This window comes from Larus michahellis, chromosome 1 (assembly GCF_964199755.1).
Source record: "Larus michahellis chromosome 1, bLarMic1.1, whole genome shotgun sequence".
Taxonomy (NCBI): Eukaryota; Metazoa; Chordata; class Aves; order Charadriiformes; family Laridae; genus Larus; species Larus michahellis.
Genome location: NC_133896.1, coordinates 42,554,597 through 42,573,567, shown reverse-complemented (window position 1 = coordinate 42,573,567; position 18,971 = coordinate 42,554,597).

The following is an 18,971-nucleotide window of genomic DNA, read 5'->3' as shown; positions in this document are numbered from 1 at the left end:
TTCCATCCATTTGCGTTAGGTTTTTAATACTGATCCTAATTTGCATCTTTGTGCTAAAACATGAAAATAGAACTCCTTTCCTTGAACGTCCCCATTTTTCATTAACTTCAATAGAAATGTCTCATGTAAAAGGAATGCTAGATCAGAAAGTGGTAGCTACAGTAAAAGCACGCTAAATAATGGCATGCCAGAGAAGACAGTCTCCTCCAGTGCTTTACAAGGAATATCCCTTTTAATTCAGACATTATTGTGCCTAAAGCTTAGCAAACTTGTAAGCTTCATTTCAGATCCCCCAACAACAGCTTTCTGTAGGTCCCATCCTAATTTCAAGAAACATTTCACAATCCCAGACTGGTAAAACATGAGGTCGAAAAGGATCCCCTCATTCCTTACAACCCTGCAGACAAAATGGATGGCGGAAGTTGGTGTGAAGAAAAGGGCACATCTTTTAGGGAAGGCAGTTACAGCAATTACCTTTAAGAGCAAATCTCTTGGTTTTTCTGTTTTGGTTAACATGCCAAATCAAAGGGAATTTGGTTCATGTGTATAGATGACAATATCTTAAAGACCAAGCACAGCGTACATCAACGCATCATCTCTTTAGAAGAGATGCTTCTAAATATAAGCTTTAAAACATTTATGGGGTATACACAGAACAAGTTTTCTGCTTCTACAGATGACATCCGCCATCTTTTCCGTTTGCTTCATCCTCCACAGTCGCCTCCCTCAGCCGTGTGTGCAAATGGCACGGTGTTTTCCCCAGAACAGTTAGAAAGATTGCAATGACATTGAATGCGACCTGGTTTCAATAATACTGAATAGATGAAAGTAACAAAACAAAGCCCCCAAACAACAGAAAAACAGATCACAGTGTAATTAGCGCTGTAAACCAAAGGTATTTCTGTCAGTCCCAGCACAACATCACACTAGTTACTTCTGACTCCTTTTGTTAAAAAACAGTTACGTTCCTTAGCTAGAAATTTGCATTTTGTTCCTGATTACATTATGTATTCTCGCTGAGAAAGTGCAGAGGACAAGAATATTTAAGTATGCGAATCAAGCAAGACTGCAATGTTGCCAGTTTCTTTCAGCCTATTTTTTCATCAGTTCACCGGAGCTTCACACATTGCCTCCTCGCCATTAATAGGAGCTATTCGCCACGTGCATCTCATGAACTCAGTGTGGAAAACTGTAAGGCATTCTGCTGGTTGTTTGTTTTTACAATGTAAGAACGTGCTGCTGCACCAGCGATTTCCATGGATGCGTTGCCACTGATGCAGGCGGGAGCAGGAGCTGCTGTGACAGAACATGCCGCCTTTTCTTCTTCACTAGGCGCGGTGGCAAATCCATTGCAGCCATTGCCAGTCCGGAAATGGCATGCTGATTTGCCAAGCAGCTGATACTGTTTTAAATAAATATTTTAGTATTCATCCCATATATTGCCATGAAGAAGCTTTAAATGTGGGCTTAAAGTAACAAAAACAAAGAAATACCATGTGTAGAACAACATAGGGCCTACATCTCGCAGTAGAAAACAGTAGTTATTTCTGGGTCAGTTAATCCGTAAAAAATGCAAAACCACATAAATGGACACAAAGCTGAGCGTGTAAGAAGAGCAAGCGACTTTTTAGATGGCACAAAGCCTGAAAAATGGCCGAGGCAAAGGGAAATAATGAAATCTTCAATGTGAAAATACTCATTCCATCAAACCTGCCCAGAAACATCAAGATCTGGCTCAGAAAGATCCCAGCTCTCACTGTCAGCTTTAGCGGCTTTGAGATAAACACCTCTAGAAATGCCCCAGTGCCTCCAGCCGCCAGTTCCTGCTGAGCAGCAGCAAAGGGGTGCGCTGGCACCGCGGGGTGAGCCCATGGAGACCTGTTCTCTCTCATTTACAAGAGATTATTCTAAACAAGGAAGAGGAAAATTCTGGACAACAAGTGTCCTTTACTGTCTGTCCTGAATTGTCATTACTTGCACCATTTACTGTGTTTATATCTATACCCTGGTGTGAAACTGAAGGAATGCTGAAGTCTTCACCATAAATAGCATATTAATGTGTTTTTCAAAAGCCATACATTTTTACCAGGGAAACTGAAATCTTTTTATCCAAGTGTATAATAAACTTCTATTTCTCTATATTTCTTTTCTTCCTCTTAAATAATCACAAAAACTTTTACAGAGGCCACGCTCTAATAAGATCGCAGATTTACACTCTGATTTAAAAACAAGCAAATAAGAATCTAGGCTTTCCATTGAATGAGGAAAATATATTACTCCTTTAGCCCTACTCTCTAAAGCAGCATTAATGATATATATTGAGAAATTTAGGAGGGGGAAAAAAAAATCCTAAAAACATATCTCCAGAAAGCATGGTGAAATAACACACTGTGGGAGGAGGATGGATGCCCAGCTACACCCGATGGGACATCACAGACCCAACCTGCGTGCGTGTCTGCTGTGAGGAGCAATGACCCCATTACAAGGGAGGTTGCATCTGTGGCTCGGCTGTCTGGGGAAACACAATATGGTGGGATTAGGCCGGTTTATGAAGGACCACTGATGTTAGCATGGATCCTGATGTCCATGCACTCTTGCATACAGAGTTTTGGCCCAGAGCAGCCATCTGGGTGCCTGGGGAGGTGTTTCTGTGAGGGTCTTCCAGGTTCCACAGGGTTTTGCTCCACTGTGTTGTCCTGGGGTGTTCAGGCAAACAGCCTCAGCATAGCTGGGAGGGAGGGGTCTGGGGATGGCTTTTGAAGGGATGTAATTTCCATTGGCGTGTTCATTTGGCTTCTGTTTATGTCAATAAACATAATGAATATGTTGTCATAATGCTTAAATGACTAACGATATTAAACCTGGGGTAATTAGTAATGGTAAGCTAAGCAGAAGCATATGCTTGGAGGTCAAACGGTCCCACTCCCATCTTATCTGTTCTCAGGACTTAATCCAAACAAGCTCTCAAATAAGGCACAGGTGATGGATAATTTAGGGTTGGGGGAAACATATAACTGTTCATAACTACATGGTTATGAACGGCTTCCTGAATGAAGAAAAAAGCTTTAAAATACAGAGAAAAATGATCGAAAAGAGTGTCTTGAATAAGTTGAGGCAAGCAAATAATTTAGGGTTGAAGAAATCTAGAGATGTATAAGGCCGAAATGCGCAACAGGGAACAAGCGTGGGTAGATGGTGTTTATTTGGTGCCGGGCGCCTCACTCAGCCATTCCACATCTGGCTTGTGCAGAGCAAGTGGCCTCACCCCCATAGGACACACAGCAGCACAGGACTCCAGCAGAAGCCAGATGTCCAAACACGAGCCACTGAAATCCTGTGGAAGAATAAAGTCCTCTGGAAACTCTGAAAAGTGGAGTTCAAAGGGGTTTCCAGTGGATTAGAGAAAGCATAGTGATATTTCGCCTCTAGCAAAAAGCTGAGTTGCTGTGCCTGAGATTCCCCCCACGGGTACCCCTCTGAGGCTTCTGGCAAGTATCGCAGGGTGGGGTTTAATCACACATAGTTTTAGCCATTAAAAAAAAATAAAAATTAATCCTCTGTTTCTCTAGCTAGTGATCAGAATTGGTAGCTTTGGGAGAAAACCCTCCATCTGACAGCCCTGTTACAAGATGGGACACAGTGCCTGGTGGGGTTTCCCTCTTGTTCTCTTCTCTCGCTTCTCAGATCGTTGAGGGAGCCTAGGTGAACAGCTTGTGCAAGAGACCTTATTTTTAGATGAAAAAGTTATTTGAAATGAATCCCGCTTTCAGCTTTTTCTTTCATTTCTGGGAACTACCACTATGTCAGATTAAGATTGACGGCTTCCCCTCCTGGAAAAGCACAGTGAAGGACTGCCTTTACTGAATCACACTTGATTTGATGTTTCTTGTGTTTCTGTGTTTGAAATAATTTCCTACATGTAATTATACACTTAAGCAATATTTATGTGCATAAACCAGCTATACAGTTTTCCTGTTTTCCAAAAGAGATTGGCTTGCCCAAGGAACGTTTTGCCTTACTACTGTGTTTTTGGACTGGATATTGCTATCGAGGATACCAATAAGAGAAAGAGACTATTAATTGTGCTTTTGAATGAATTGTACAAAAAGGTCCCACATGAGGCCACACATTTATGCATTACCAAAAAACGTGTACACACAGTACAGAAGTATAATTATATTGAATACACACATATGTAACGAAAAAAATTCGGGAATCGGCACTGCTTTAATCATGTGCCAAATATTAAATGATGCCTTTTGTATTCAGATTCACAGTAAATCTGCTGAATTTTGAACAATCCATGTATTACCGAGACGCTAGCACCTCATTCATCTGCTTCCCGACAAAAATCTGCCTCTGTCAGATTTCAAGTGACTTTTAAAAAAAAGTTCAATGGTAGCCAAATCCTGCAGCGCTCGTACAGCTAAATCCCAACTGCAAATTGCGAGTGGTTAGAGACTGCGAGATAATGGTCTCCAGCCTTTGTTAAACCCTCCATCTTGGGGTTTAACAGCACAATTCTGGAGACTGCAAGGAATAGTCCTGCTTTAGGATGACTCATTTGATTATTTGGGGTGTGTGTGTGCGCATTTCCCACTTAATACTCAATGCGATAGAGCATACAACCCCATGACCTCCAACCAAATTGCAAAGGATGTAAATGAGAGCGGCGCTTAGGCTGTAATATTTGTTGTGCAAGAGCCTTTGCGAATTAGCCTGCAAACAGCCACAGAGCGATACAAACTGAACAGCTTTTAGACCCCACTTTACAGTGTTATTTTAGTTAGTTTAGCAGCTGAAGTAGGATTTTACTCACTACAATTCTTCAGCGGCCTCATTCCCCATGCAGCCGATGGAGGCTCACGGCACCTCCAGGCCGGACTGCCATAATCCCTTGAAGACAGGTGGCAGGTCTCAAAGTGATGCCACTTTGCTTAAGCAGCAAAATGTCCTGGATCCTTAACTTATGCACACGTGGCCCTCTGAATTGTGGCACCTGGAGGGGTGTAAGGTGGGAGGCAGACCCTTATGTGCACGCAGAAACAGTCATTTCCTCCTGAGGTGGGATGGTGATCGACAGCTTACCCCAGGATTTACTCAGCTGGCACAAGCCTCATACAAGATACAGTGTCCCCAAACCCAACAGGCCCCAGCACACACAAACACACACACACACAGGAGGGAGTTCAACCTCTTTAAGGACCCAGAAATATGACTGGCCCCACCTGCTCTGGAGGAAAATTAAGTGCAGGTGCTGGGACTCAGCCCAGGGACCTTCGTCAGAGCTGGCAGGTTTAAACGTGCTTCCAGCCCCTATAGCCAAGAAAGACGGTTTCATCCCAGTCCCATGGGGAAGGGTGTGTGTCTCCTTCTCCACAGCTAATAAACATCAAGGGGTGGCTTGCAAGAGGAGGCTGTTTCTTTAGAGGCCAACCCTGCATAGCTGGGAGGGGGCAACAGCTGCTTTTTGCTGTGAATCAAAAGAAAATTTCTCTCTTCTTTGCCAGCCCAGGGATAAAAAGCGCTCTATACTAGAATGGTGGTGTTGAGGGCACGTTATCCTGGTGGGCTGGAGGCAAAACTTGCTGGCATGCGGTCCACCAAGCTGAGACCTGTGCTGTTTGCTTGGGGCCTGGCACTCTGTGCAGGTGCCCAGGGTTTGGTCCTTGGGCATGCAGGAGCTGAGAAGAGTTTCCCCCCCACCATGCTGACGTGGTGGCCTACAAAGAAGCCATGTGTAGAAAGCACTAGATATTTCTGGTTAAGGTACATGAAACTAGAGGCGTTAATTTAATCACTTCTCTGCACTCCTGATCAAAGGAGCCTAGAGTCGTGAGCAAATCCCTTTTAAGGCACAACTTAATGTGGTTGACAAGATGGTCTTTCAAATAAGCAAATTATCCATTTTTATTTAAAACACCTTCATACCAGGCTATGCAAAGAAGGTTGACAGGAACTGAGCATCTGTCTGTGAGCCTGCAAGGTCCTTAGTCACAGAGCCAACTTCGTGCAAAGGAACTGAGGAGTGACACCATCCACTGTAACTAGCCCCAACTATGTGGTCTTTGGTTTGGGGGTGCTTTTGCCAGAGTTGGCCCTAAATCCTCTTCTGTTGGGTTTGGTCCCTCCGTTGTCCCAATTTTATCCAATGATTAACAGAAAAGTGCATTAAAACTACTCCTGGCTGCAGCCCAGAGCACAGAGTCCCCACCTCCCTGGGTAAAAGTCGGGCTCCTGCTTGAAATCTTCCTCTCTATACCATTAATTTTGCCCTTTGCAATTGCGCAATTTCAACTGGCAGGTAAAGGGATCTGCTCCCAGCTTTCCTATAAACCCGTCTTCCCCTTTCTCCAGCTTTTTTTCCCCATTCATCTTGTCTATGCCATAATAAGTAGCACAGTCTTCTAAAAACTGGGAGCAATAGGTTTAAGCCGCTGAAGTGGGCATCAAACCCCCACCTCCCAATCCTTCACCAGGAGCTTCAGGCTACCGTGTGAAAGATGAGCTGCAGATGATGATACCAGTTTGGAGGAAGAAAAGCCACAGCTATGACTATGTTTTATGGTGTCAGTTCTCACGCTGCCAATCATCATTGGCATTATAAATTGCTGCATTTACTGAGACTGAAGGGGATTTTACATAGGTCTAATACAAAGGCAGATGGATCCTATTCAGGCTGAGATACAGATTTTTCCATAGCAGATCAAGCTGCCAAGTTTGAAGCAGCAGATGCTTCAAAAGGTACCTGAAATCCTACAAAATAGAGTTATAGGACAGCTTTTCAAGACTCAAGTCACTCAACCTGGAAGTATGAGGTTTCAGGCTTCCCTTCACCAACACCAATTTTTTAAGGAGTTTACTGTTCTAAATTTATTTATTTTGGTTTTTGATATAAATATCTGCTTTCTGTAAACTGAATGTTTGCATCCTCCATGACTTCCTGTGGCGCTGAATTCCACAGATGATTATGCAAAAAGACATTTCCTTTGAGCTCAGACTCCCCTCATTAAAAATGTCTCTAATAAATGTTTTCATCTCACATAGTATCTATCTGTGTTGCCTGGTATGCACAAAGCTTCTCACTGGGGGTGGAAAGGATGGAAAATCCAATAACAAATACACTTTGAAACTCAAGATTGCTTGAAACTGATAAATTTCTCACCACAAATACTATTCTGTCAACAACGATACCTTTTGCCAGCTTTAATTTGTCTCAGTCTATTGATTGTCCCTTGTGGGGTGTTCCTGCACCGCTCCTCTACGGTTACAGAAAGAGGAAGGATCACTTCTACCTATGGCTGCAACCCACGCAACCTTACTGAAATTAATGACATGACCTGCCATCTGAAGTCATTAATGTAACATTACGGCTATAAAGTCTGGGCCAGCTCTGGCTTGCAGGCAGGTGTACATGCCAAAGGATTTAATTAACATCAGTAGCACTGGACTGATACGAACTGCCTCGGCAGAAACACTCTCCTTTCCCCACAGCTGAGGCACAAGCTGGTCTTATACGCGCTCTTGTGCTTGCTTAGACAGCCAGGAGGACTTTGGTCCTCAGATGTACTCCAGGCAGAGTAGGCAGAGCTACAGTTGCTTAGCGCTCTTACAATTTTTCTCACTGTTTTACTAGACTAATTAGCTGGGCTGATTTCCCCCTCCCAACCCAGGTCTCTGCTTCTGGCTGATGGCATTTGGGGCTATCCATTTCCCTCCGAACAGGGATGTCACATGAACCCACTCAAAAGCTGTCAGCTTTGCTCTGGCTTTCCTCTGGGAAGACGATCTATACTGGGAGCCAGAGGAAGCTGTGAGTTACAGTCTGGAGCCCATCTAGGGGCAGATGTTGAGAGCTCGCTGCATTTCAGGGCTTTTCTGAAGGAGGCTGCACACACTCACCTCGTAAAGCAAGTATCCATGTTTTATTTCTCAGCCTGGATTGCTGAGGTGAGACTGAATAACTTCTGGCAGAGCTGGGAGCCAAATTCAGGCATATATTGCAGCAGAAACAAGACCTGCACGAGTTTCAGCCATGCCTCTGAAATGGGATAATACCTTTAGTCACAGGCTAGCTCTAAAGATAACTTTGCTGATATTTGTGAAGTGTTCTGATTTCCCAGCGATTCGCGCTTCAGAAGAGCACGCGAGGAAGAAGTGATTATCTCCATTTCATGCAGCACGACGCTTAGAGCGACACAGGGCCGCTGCATGGGAGAGCTGGAAGAGGAGGATTGCCGAACAGCTGCCCGTCACAGAGCATCCTCTGTACCAACTGAAGCAGGAGTTAAATGGGGAAAACACCGTATGTGATCACGTAATTAGCAAATGTATCATAATGCCTAGGCATAAGGAAGCTAAATTAAACTATGGATGCATAATCTCGCTTGCATGTAAGATCTCCATCAAGACTGTGTCCCTCCTATTGTTATCGGTGGATGCTGCGGGCAGCGAACAATCCTGCAGTTAGATTTCCTTGCTTGTGCACATGGCTGCTAAATTGAGCATTTATTAGTGATGTCTGAGAGGGAGACTGGTGTTATTGATGAGAGTCTGCAGAAGCAATAGTTGCAGTATCACAACTACCTCTCTGTAAAAATGGCTGGGAAAAATTTAACGCTGAAAAATTGCTGTGCATGAGGAGGAATTCATAGTTCTCTACATGGCACCTGAATAATTAGATGATAGGATATTTTGGAACAGAGTAACTCTACAGGGTGAATGAAGGCTGTTTCCTCACATTTACCTACTATGAAGCTCAGTTTAGATAGCTGTAATTGCTTGTTTGGTAATGGCATTATGAAGCTGGATTAATGGTGTGTACAATACATCTTAATGCTCAATAAAGGGGCTCCAATATTCCAGGCTCAGGGAGAATATTGAGTGCGAAAGATATATGTGAAAAGGGAAAGACTGATGCTCCCATTTTTCATTTTCATTATGGATGGGCCTGATAACAGTCACCCTGTTTCGCAGTCTGCCTGCGAAGAACTGATTTACATTTCTGCTTTGCAGCATGTGCCTTCCCTGGGTGAATGCCATAAAGGGTATCGTCCGGCTCACTGGTCCTTGATGACCAGCTTCCTCGCTCTGAGCCGTGACAGGTCTACGGTCCACCAAGATAAAGCTTATTAATATGGCAAGTTAGTGTGATGACAAGGGGTGTCGGGAGGAGGAGGGAATTCCCCCAGGCACCGAGGGATGCTGCAGTGCTGCTACACAATCAGAGCTGATTTACATTTGTATTTCTCACAGAAGTTTTAAAATGCATGCAGACTTGAGTTACCAGATACATACAATACCTGTATCTGTATCTTTGCAGAGTATTCATGCTTACCAGCTGCGGCGTGATGGCCCTAGGCAGAACGGTGGCCTGGGAGCCTGGTCTAGATCGTATTCCTCCCAGCCAGGTGCTGGATTCATCATCCCTCCGACCAAACCTTCTCTTGTTAACTACAGACACAAAACACTGGCTCAGGGCAGCAACATTTTACACTGCAGCCTCAGAGATGAGGCTACAAGGAGCACAGGTGGGTCCAATTTTGCCATCTGTAAGTGGAGAAGGTAATTTGTTGCCTCCCGCTGGTGCTGGGAGGTTCCATTCATTGCGATTTTGTGCTTTGCGTGCAGAAGGCACTACACAAGTGCATGTTTGATACAGATATTTGCCAGAGGCTTACAAAGCTTCCCATATGGCATCTCCACGCAGTGCTCATGAGCTCAGATTGTCTCTGCACGGGACTGAGGCGATAAAACAGCATCTCTGTCAAACTGGAAGCCTCCCGGAACCAACAGTAATTCCTCAGAAATATTTTTAAAGGTTTTCTTTATTTTATTTTTTTTAAAGCATCTGGAAGTTTTCTAGCCTTCCAAATTTTTGTTCTAATTCTCACCCTAAACGCCCTCCACCCCATCCCTTTAGCTACTTTCTCTACTCAAAAACTGTGAAACAGCTTTAGGAGGTTGAAGTGGAACAGTTGCACTTTAAAATGTGACACTTTTGAAATAACATTCCCATTTAGAGTCGGAATTGTTACTGTATGCTGAAAGTAATGCTTTCTTTCACTTCGTGTCTCAACCTTAAAAACACTAATGCAGGCTTTTTCCCTAAACGTAGACAAGGAATGTTTTTGTCCTCTTCCTAGCTTTAGTTCTTCCCTCTGTAAATAGAATAGTTTGTAGGTGGGATGGACAGTGCCTAAGAAGGAGAGAACTTCTCTCCTGCCATCCTGCCCTATCCTGTCCATTGCCCTAACAACAAAAATCACTCGCTGATTTTTAAGAGCTGTACTAAATTTGAGCTAAGTCACGTTTATTTATTTATTTATTTATTTATTTATCATGTTTATTTATTTATTTATTATTAATTGGTTCCCAGCGACAGGACAAGGGGCAATGGGCACAAGCTAGAACATAGGAAGTTCCGTTCAAATACACGGAAAAACTTCTTTACAGTGAGGGTGACAGAGCACTGGAACAGGCTGCCCAGGGAGGTTGTGGAGTCCCCTTCTCTGGAGATTTTCAAGACTTGCCTGGATGGAGTCCTGAGTGATGTGCTCTAGGCAATCCTGCTCTAGCAGGGGAGTTGGACTAGATGATCTCTAGAGGTCCCTTCCAACTCTGAAGATTCCGTGATTCCGTGACTGTGAGAGATAAAGGTCCTTTTCTCACCGAGGGAGATATAAGCACTCCTCATCACACTTTCATAGCTCATTAATTAATTTTAGGACATCTCTGGAAGGCAAAATATATGTATGGCGCTTCAGAAGGCTGTAGCATATGGGGATGTAACGTGATCGGTCACAGTGAGCGGGGTGATTTGACTAAACCCAAGTCTGATACCCGTGTCTGACCTGAAGGTTAGCTGGTACTTTGATTCACCTCCTGCACTCACCAAAAAAGCAACTGTAAATACAGTAGAAGAGAAAGCAAACATTGTTTAAGAGAGCTGTGCTCAGAGCTGTTTCTTGGTTTGCCTGTCATACTCAAAATGGGACTTGTTTGTGACAAAACATTTTACCCCAAATTAAAGTTGGAAAACAAAACTAAGTATTTTAATAAGGAGGTTTAAATCAAACCCAAATTTTAATTAGGAAAAACCACCAAAACAAACACATCATATTATCATTAAAGGTCACCTGATGGTTTTGACTAAATCTACAAAATACCTCAGTCATCTCCCCACTGCTGGTCAATCTGTGCCTTCATAACTGCTAGATCTCAGTGCCTTAAAGTTTAAAGAACATTTTTTCCCTCAACTACCAACTTTGTGAAGTGGAGGACACATCTCTCCCACTGACAGAATGAATATCAAGACAGCGGACTGTTTAAGAGCGTGAAGGCAGCTTTAATTAGGGAGGAGGACAAGAAGCTGTGTTACAAAAAGGGGAATTGAGCCCAGCTATTCTCCTTCCTCCTCCCATGCATGGGACCAGCCCCAGGCACGCTGCAGAGCCTGCTGGTGGGTGGCAGGAGGCCTCCCATTGTAGGGCACCTCCAACCTGAGGGCTGAACCCTGGGTCCCCATGCCTGAGGGTACCACGGCGTGTGTGTGCCTTCCCCAGCCCCCCGACGGCGATACAGTCAGCCCTGTCACTGCCCCTTTGGGTGCATCACTTGAGAAATGCCAGCCAGGATTAAACTGTTTACCCAAGGCCACAAGACAGCTCTGCAGCCGATCTGGGAGTCATACCTGTGTCTTGCAATGCCCAGCAAGGCATCCTCCCCTTCTTTGCACAGCTCCAGCTTGAGAAAGGAGCTCCATATGGTTAAATAGACGTATAAAATGGTAGAGATTTATGGATTCAGAATTCTATCCAGGCTGTTATGGTGATTTAGAGTTGGGTCAGAACCAAAACCTGTGATCACACACACAGATTTGGGTGGTATTTGAAATTTGGATCCACTTCTGAAGTCTGCATCTGAGTCATCTCTAGCTACAGACATGGTGTTTTACGGTTTTATTTCTGTTCCAGGGGGACATTTTTGTGCATGCCTTGCAGCAGACAGAGGAGGTGGGGATCTCTATATGATTTATATTCAAGGTAATGCATACATAACTACATCTCTATTTCTCTAGCACCTAGCGAGATATAAATTCAACTTTATTCATTTGCTGCAGCAGGAAACAATGCAGCTCCCTTGGCAACACACCAGCCACAGACAGGAGTTAGGTAGGAGAGAGATTCAAAGCCAGTCTCCTAATTGACTTTTTGAAGTCATAAGCCATTTGTAGCTGTGGCAGTAACAGCAGTAAATAGATCAGTTTAGGGACAGTAGAGGAAAAAAAAGAAAAAAAAAAAAACCCAGCATGAGTCTTTATCTAAGAGAATGCTGGAACACTTCACATGTTTTCTGAAGATGTCCAAGAAGAAGCATTTCTTCTTTTGCTTTGGTAGACTGCTCTGCTAGTGAGACTGTTGAAAGCAAATTCCCAAACTTTTGATATTTTAAAAGGTTAAGACTTCTGTTTTTTTAAACCCAATAATTTAATTTCTGTGTAACAGAAGATTGTGTTACCCTGGAAGAAAAGCCATTTTTTTAGCTGGGAATAGATGACCTCGTTGAATATGATTCACTTATCTGTGGTTTTAGGTGAACAGCTTTTTTTAAATTGATCAGGAGCACAAGCTGTTCAGCTGGCTCCGGGAAAAAAAAATAAAAGTTAATTTCTGAAAAAAGGCAATGGCTGCTTCTTTTTGTGGAAAATCTGAAGTCTAACAGGTGTAAGGCAGAACAAAATGAATGTGAAAGCAAGAACACATTTCCATATGCTATTTTCGGAGCTCTGGGAGGGACTGAATCAGTTTCCACATGGAAAAGCAGCGGCACACACACCCGGTGGGATATTTCTGTTCTCCAACCAAGACACGCATCTTCCTGAGGGGCTACAGCAATACCAAACCGCCCTTTGAATTCCTGGGGAAAACACCAGAATGTGTCAGGAGCCTGACGTCCATTCCATGCAGGCAGCAGTGCCAGTGTGCACAGTGACAGAGCTCCCCCTTGGCTGCTCCGTCACCTCCGCGACCCAGGGGAGGTCCTTCTGACAGATTTGTTCTTCCTCCAGCCACTGCTTTATCGGTCTGCTGAAGCATCCATGAGCAAGGTCAGATCTAGGGTCCTTTTGGGCTGCATTTGCATATTTCTCAGCTGTGCCACAGGATCCTGTTTACTGCCCACTAACTCTGAGACACCTGACTAAGCGGTGGATGCAAATTTACAGAAGGGTCTATGTCACTTATCCTAAGATGGCTTAGGCAGAAACACATGTCTGAGACAAACTTTAAGGAGCCCAGCTCTCACAGAGAAAATCACTACTGCAGCCTTACTCCATGGACAGGGAGAGCCAGACACCCAGGAGGACCACGCTGAGAAGTCACCATGCTGAGTTGGGAGCTGTCGTGTCTACCCAGGAGGAAACAGGAGGAGAAAAGTGGGACTGCAAAGCTGACTAACTTCTCACACTGCTCTGACAGTGATTCTCAGCTGTACACCTCCTCCTGGAGCTAAACCTTCCAGACAGGTCAGTCACAGAGCAGTCACAGCTGGCCAAAAGGAGATATCATCTCATGCATTCGAGATGCCTTGGCATATCCGAGAAGGTAAAAAAGTACTAATCTGGAGGTCCAGGTTACTCTACAGCATTGGAAATAGCACCACACATGTTCAGTCAGGCAACTGAAGCTGACCCCTGTGCACTCCAGCAAACCAACTAACCAACCAACCAACCATCACTCCACCAATCCTTCAGAAAATCCCTTGAGAAATCCCACAGAGCCATGGCCTCACGAGCCTAGCACGCTTTTCAGGACTGCCTCAAAGGCTGGGGGTCTTCCTGCTTAGCTTTACCCTTCAACACTGAGTGAAGAGCTATTTGCCTATGTTGATGATGGATTTAATCCCTCTGGAGGCTGGGACACGTATTTTGAGCTGGCGTTACACTAAAAGTACCTTACTGCAGTTAGGTTTAAGCTAATTCTTCAGTGGCCAACACTGAATCAAAGCAAGCTCCAAAGAAACTGCAGCAGTTTCCACTCTGTTTGTCTTGCGCCTGCTCACACGCACTGGGCAAAACAGCACTGTTAGCTGGACTGGTGTGAACCTCTCGTCAAAACGAGCATTACTGGACATACAAGCTTAGGTTACTCTGTCCACACAGACGATCAAATTCTGTTAGTTCTATCCTCTCTGTATCCAGCAATGCCCTGCATCCCAGAAGTCTCTGCCGTGCAAACTCCTGGATTAACAAGGGTCAGCATATTCTTCCAGGCCCCGAGGGTGCCATTAATAATACAGCTAAACAAAGACAAGAGCTAGTTGTTGCTAAAAGGCATGATCCCACTTTCCCCTTCTTCCTTATACTTTCCGTTTGGCAGTAGCTCTCGACTCACTGGACTGTCTCTGGGCAGACGGGGAAGCGCCAGGGCCAGGAAAGTGGTGTGAGCACAGGCTGAGTGCAGGAGGAGCCACGGGGATGCCACTTTCAGGGACAATTAGCTATTAAATCAAGTTAGCCGCAGCATCAAATTGCACCCCCAGAAATGGCCTGGGGCCTTTTCCAGCACAACTTTCCTTTAACCAAAGACCCTGGTGAAGTATCTCATCTCCCCCTTTCTATCCCAGTTGCAGGATGAAGGGTACCACTTTCTGCTGCCGCAGGCAGGATAAACAGCAGGTTTCAAGTGTGATGTAGCTGAAGAGCGCTTGTTTGTGAAGGAGGATTCGGGTGATGTTATTTATCACAGACATTTCTCACTCTCTGTTTGCACATCTTTTTAACTTCCCCGACTTATTTGTGAAGGAATTCCAGAACAATCAGCAGACGATGTAAAGCTTATCACCCAGGAACCACAAAGACACACGCATCCTGATATATATCAGGATAGAGGAAGGAAGTGATTTAGTCTTCTACAGTGTGAATGCTGGTGCTCTACAGCTCACAGAAGCCAGCACATATAAAAGACTTCCAAAAGCTGGTGAGTAATTCAGTGCTGACTTTTTCAGCTGCGTGGAAAACTACAAACACAGCAGCTCTGCCATGTTTGTGAAACGTAAAATGAAAAGATATTGATGGCTGATATCAGCAGCTGGGTTTGTTCTGCTATTTAGGTCCTGTTTCAAATGGGAAAAATTTAGAATAGTATGTTAATGCTTACATTGACAGTATTCCCATGTCAAGGCTTGGACTACAGGCATACAGCGCAATTCTGCCTCTATTATTGTGCTTCTGAAAATGTCCTACAGGAACAGAGAGATGGCAAGGCAGCATGTTCATGTTCAGTGGCTTTTAGATGCTGGAATTCATCCTCATTTTATCTATCTAGAAAAGAATAACAAAAAAGTGATATTGAAGCAAAAATATGGCTGTTCAGATTATAATTTTTAAGAGGATGTTTGAAAAGTGATAATCTTTCTCACACTAATGCCTCCCTGGAGCTCCTAAATAAACTAACCAGGTTTCCAGGCCTTTATACTTTCATCTAATACCTTTTGTCTTTGTTCACTCTTTTCCCCTCTCACTCTCTTTTGGTTGCACATTTTCTTAGTGGATAAACTCAAACCACGCACAAGCATTCAGAGTGAGACCAAGTCTGAAAATTGCCTAGACCCACAGTGGCACTGAAACATTAACAAGCACTTGTATTCCTTTCCCCAAATGTTGTAATACAGCTGACGTGTCAAAATATAGATGCCTTATGCTGTGAAGGCAGAGACATAAGAGAGGGCCAAGCACCTTCATACCTGCAAGAGGAATACTGTTCTCTGTGCAGGGGGGGTGGTTCACACAGATTCCAGTTGTATTTCTTCACTCAGTGCTTCCCGACTGACAATCCTACATGCTCATACTAAGAACATCACCTAAAGCTCTTTTTTGAAAGGTTGAAATCAGCAATTTGGGAGACAGCTCACCTTGACTTTAGTTGAATTTTATGTTTACATCACTTCACGGGAAAACTTGGCTTTAAATCCCCTTTTTTTCTACTGTGGAGATTGCAAAAGTCTGGGAAGCAAAGTATTATATTACACCGCAGACTGAAATTTGCTATTTTCACAGTAAATGAGTATGATGAATTGATGCCTGTGACTGTGGAGCCAGCTCACAGAGACACCATGTCTTTTTGATAAAGGGTTTGCTAATACTATTTGCAAGGCAAAAGCTTGGTCATCAACCATAAGCTTGACGCTTACATAGCCTTTTAGTCTCACACCAGGATAAAAACACCGGAGGGGGTCAATTTTATCCACTAGATGGAACATTAAAACTTGCACTACAGTGATGTTCTCCTCCATCACTCTGGTCATTACTGGTAATTTTCAACACAACCACTCTGAGATGCAATGCAACCATTCATTAAGAAGAACTAAACAAAGCTATACCTTCAAACTATAGACGTAGTGCCTTACAGCACAACCCCAGTAGGCCCCATAGGCCAAAGAGGGTGTTGCCAGCTCTGGCTTGGACCCACAGTAAAATTCCAGCTACTGCATTTCCCGGTCAGTGAGCAGTATAAAATCGTAGAATGGTTTGGGTTGGAAGGGACCTTAAAGATCATCTGGTTCCAACCCCCCTGCCATGGTAGACAAGGTCCACCTCCCACCAGACCAGGTTGCTCAAAGTTCCATCCAACCTGGCCTTGAACACCTCCAGGAATGGGGCATCCACAACTTCCCTGGGCAACCTGTTCCAGTGTCTCACCGTCCTCACCTCTACGCTATGTTATTGGGAGTATTGGACAAAAGTTCTCCCATCCGTTTTTTTTTAAGTGAGCAAGGGATTGATTTGGCCAAACCCTTGATTTGGGCTTATATTCTCCTATGTGGATTTTGAGCTTAATTTTTAATACAACCTGTGGCTATTGCTCAGGGCTCAACAGACTGACAAAGTTTAACAACCAACCTCCATGTAAAACTCACAATTGAAATGTTCAGAATGAAAGGGAGCATGTAAGCCCATGAAGCACACTAGCTTTCCTTTAAAGCAGGTTTTCTTCCCTGTCTTCTTAAATACACTGAATCTACCTGTCCTTTTCTCAGAAAAGCACATCCCCTTGCCAGACTGTTGCAAGATTATCCAACTCAAGAACGAATGAAAGAAGTGGGATTTGTGAACATTCAAGCCTGCCAAGAAACCAGCTGAAGGTAGCACAAAATCTGTTAGGTTCCAAATATTTAATCTTCTTACAACGCTATTGTATTAGAGGCCAAAACGTATTTACGGCTTCCATGACACTGCAATAACAACATACAACCTACCTGAGAATCAACACGTTTTGCTTTTAAAGTGAACAGCATCCTAAGAAGTGTGTGCAGGCAGATTTAAACCTCAAACCATTGCCAGCGTAAGGGAAGATCATCACCTGCTGCCGCCGCCGCTGCTTTGGAGACTGCTCCTGGAGGAACTGCCTGCTGCCATCTATTGATGCACTGGAGGAAGGCACTGGACCAGCAAGTCTCCACTCAGGTGCTTCAGTGAACATTTTCCTTGCTTGGGTTAGAAATCCCGGAGAACTGAGCTGTGGTATTCTGACAGAAATCCTTATTCGGTGACTTAAGAGCAGCAGAACTAATTAACATAGCTCAAGCCAAGAGTTCACTGCAGACAAACCTTAGCTTCCTAGCCCAGCACAGCGGGGTTGAGTGATAAGCATGACTAAAAGCAAGGAGTTCACCCTCATAGGATGGGCTAAACTTCAGAGCCTTAAACACCATGAATATCCTTATTGCATCCCCTTTCCCTTCCGATGGAACGGGAAGCATTAAGATTTTGACTCTTAACGGGCCCACCTTAGGGAGAGGTCGCAGTATCTGCTCACTGCAGCTGCAACAAGGAATTGGATGAATTTGTGATCGTCACCTTCATCCAGCACCCACAGCACTGAGGTCACTTGGATGGGGCAAAGGAAAGAGTCTCCTAGCCAATGCCAGCAGCACACAAAGATGAGGACAGCATCCCATGGGAGCAGCAAACTCCTGTGATAGCTGTTCTGTGTGACACTGCTGCAGCTGCAATCACTGTGAGGGGAAGCTTTGCTTTTAGAAGAAAGCAGAGTGGTGGTGAGGCAACCCTTTCTAGAAGGCAGCTGCCTTTGCCACTGTGGTTCAGGAGCAGTTTTCTTCCAGGTAAAGGGAGAATTCAGGGTCTGTTGAGCCTGGCGCTGGACGCCTCAGTCCTAAGCAGCTCAGCACCCTTGAGGTGACCTACCCAGAGGCAATGTCAGTCAGCTGCGATCCAAGCCAGTCCCCTCCTGTACACTCATGGTGTATACTGGGGGTGCACAAAAAGGTCACACTCACCAACTACATGCTGCAAAAATCACAGAGGCCAAAAAAAAGAAGCAAAGGCAGCCTTAGGGATGGAGTTTTGAGTATGGCTGGCACCTGGAAGGCCAGTAACCCACGGGGTGAGTGTAAATGGTAGGGGCATACAGGTGGTAAGTGACTGCATCTCTGCAAGCACAGAACATACACCAAGGAGATTTATTTGAGTTTCTTCAATGCTAGTCAGCAAAGGGATGGGAAGGTTTCAGTCTGTGAACAGAGGCTAGAAAAATTATTGCAGAGCATTGCAATGAAAGAAGCAAGTTTTAAAAGGGAATCTTTACTCATGATCTGATCCTAGTTAACCCTGCTAAGAAGAATGACAGGAATGTCTATGATAGTCCCTGTAGATAACAATAGGATAGCAGAGGAAGAAGACAGGCAACAAAAGAGCTGTGATCCCATTGGAATGGATATTTTACTTACTATTGGCATCTTGTTGATTCACTGCTGCCATGATTTTCTTAAAACAAAAGAGCTCTCCTTCTTCCGTTCCTCCTTATTCAGTTTGATACTGCTTTTATGCACAGATTCGGACCCTGAAAGCAAAGAAGTACACACTTCTGAGGTCCCCAGTGGAGGGATGAAGACTTGAGTGGGAGTGGAGGGAAAATGTGGACTATTTTGGCTTGTAATATTTTAATAAGTTC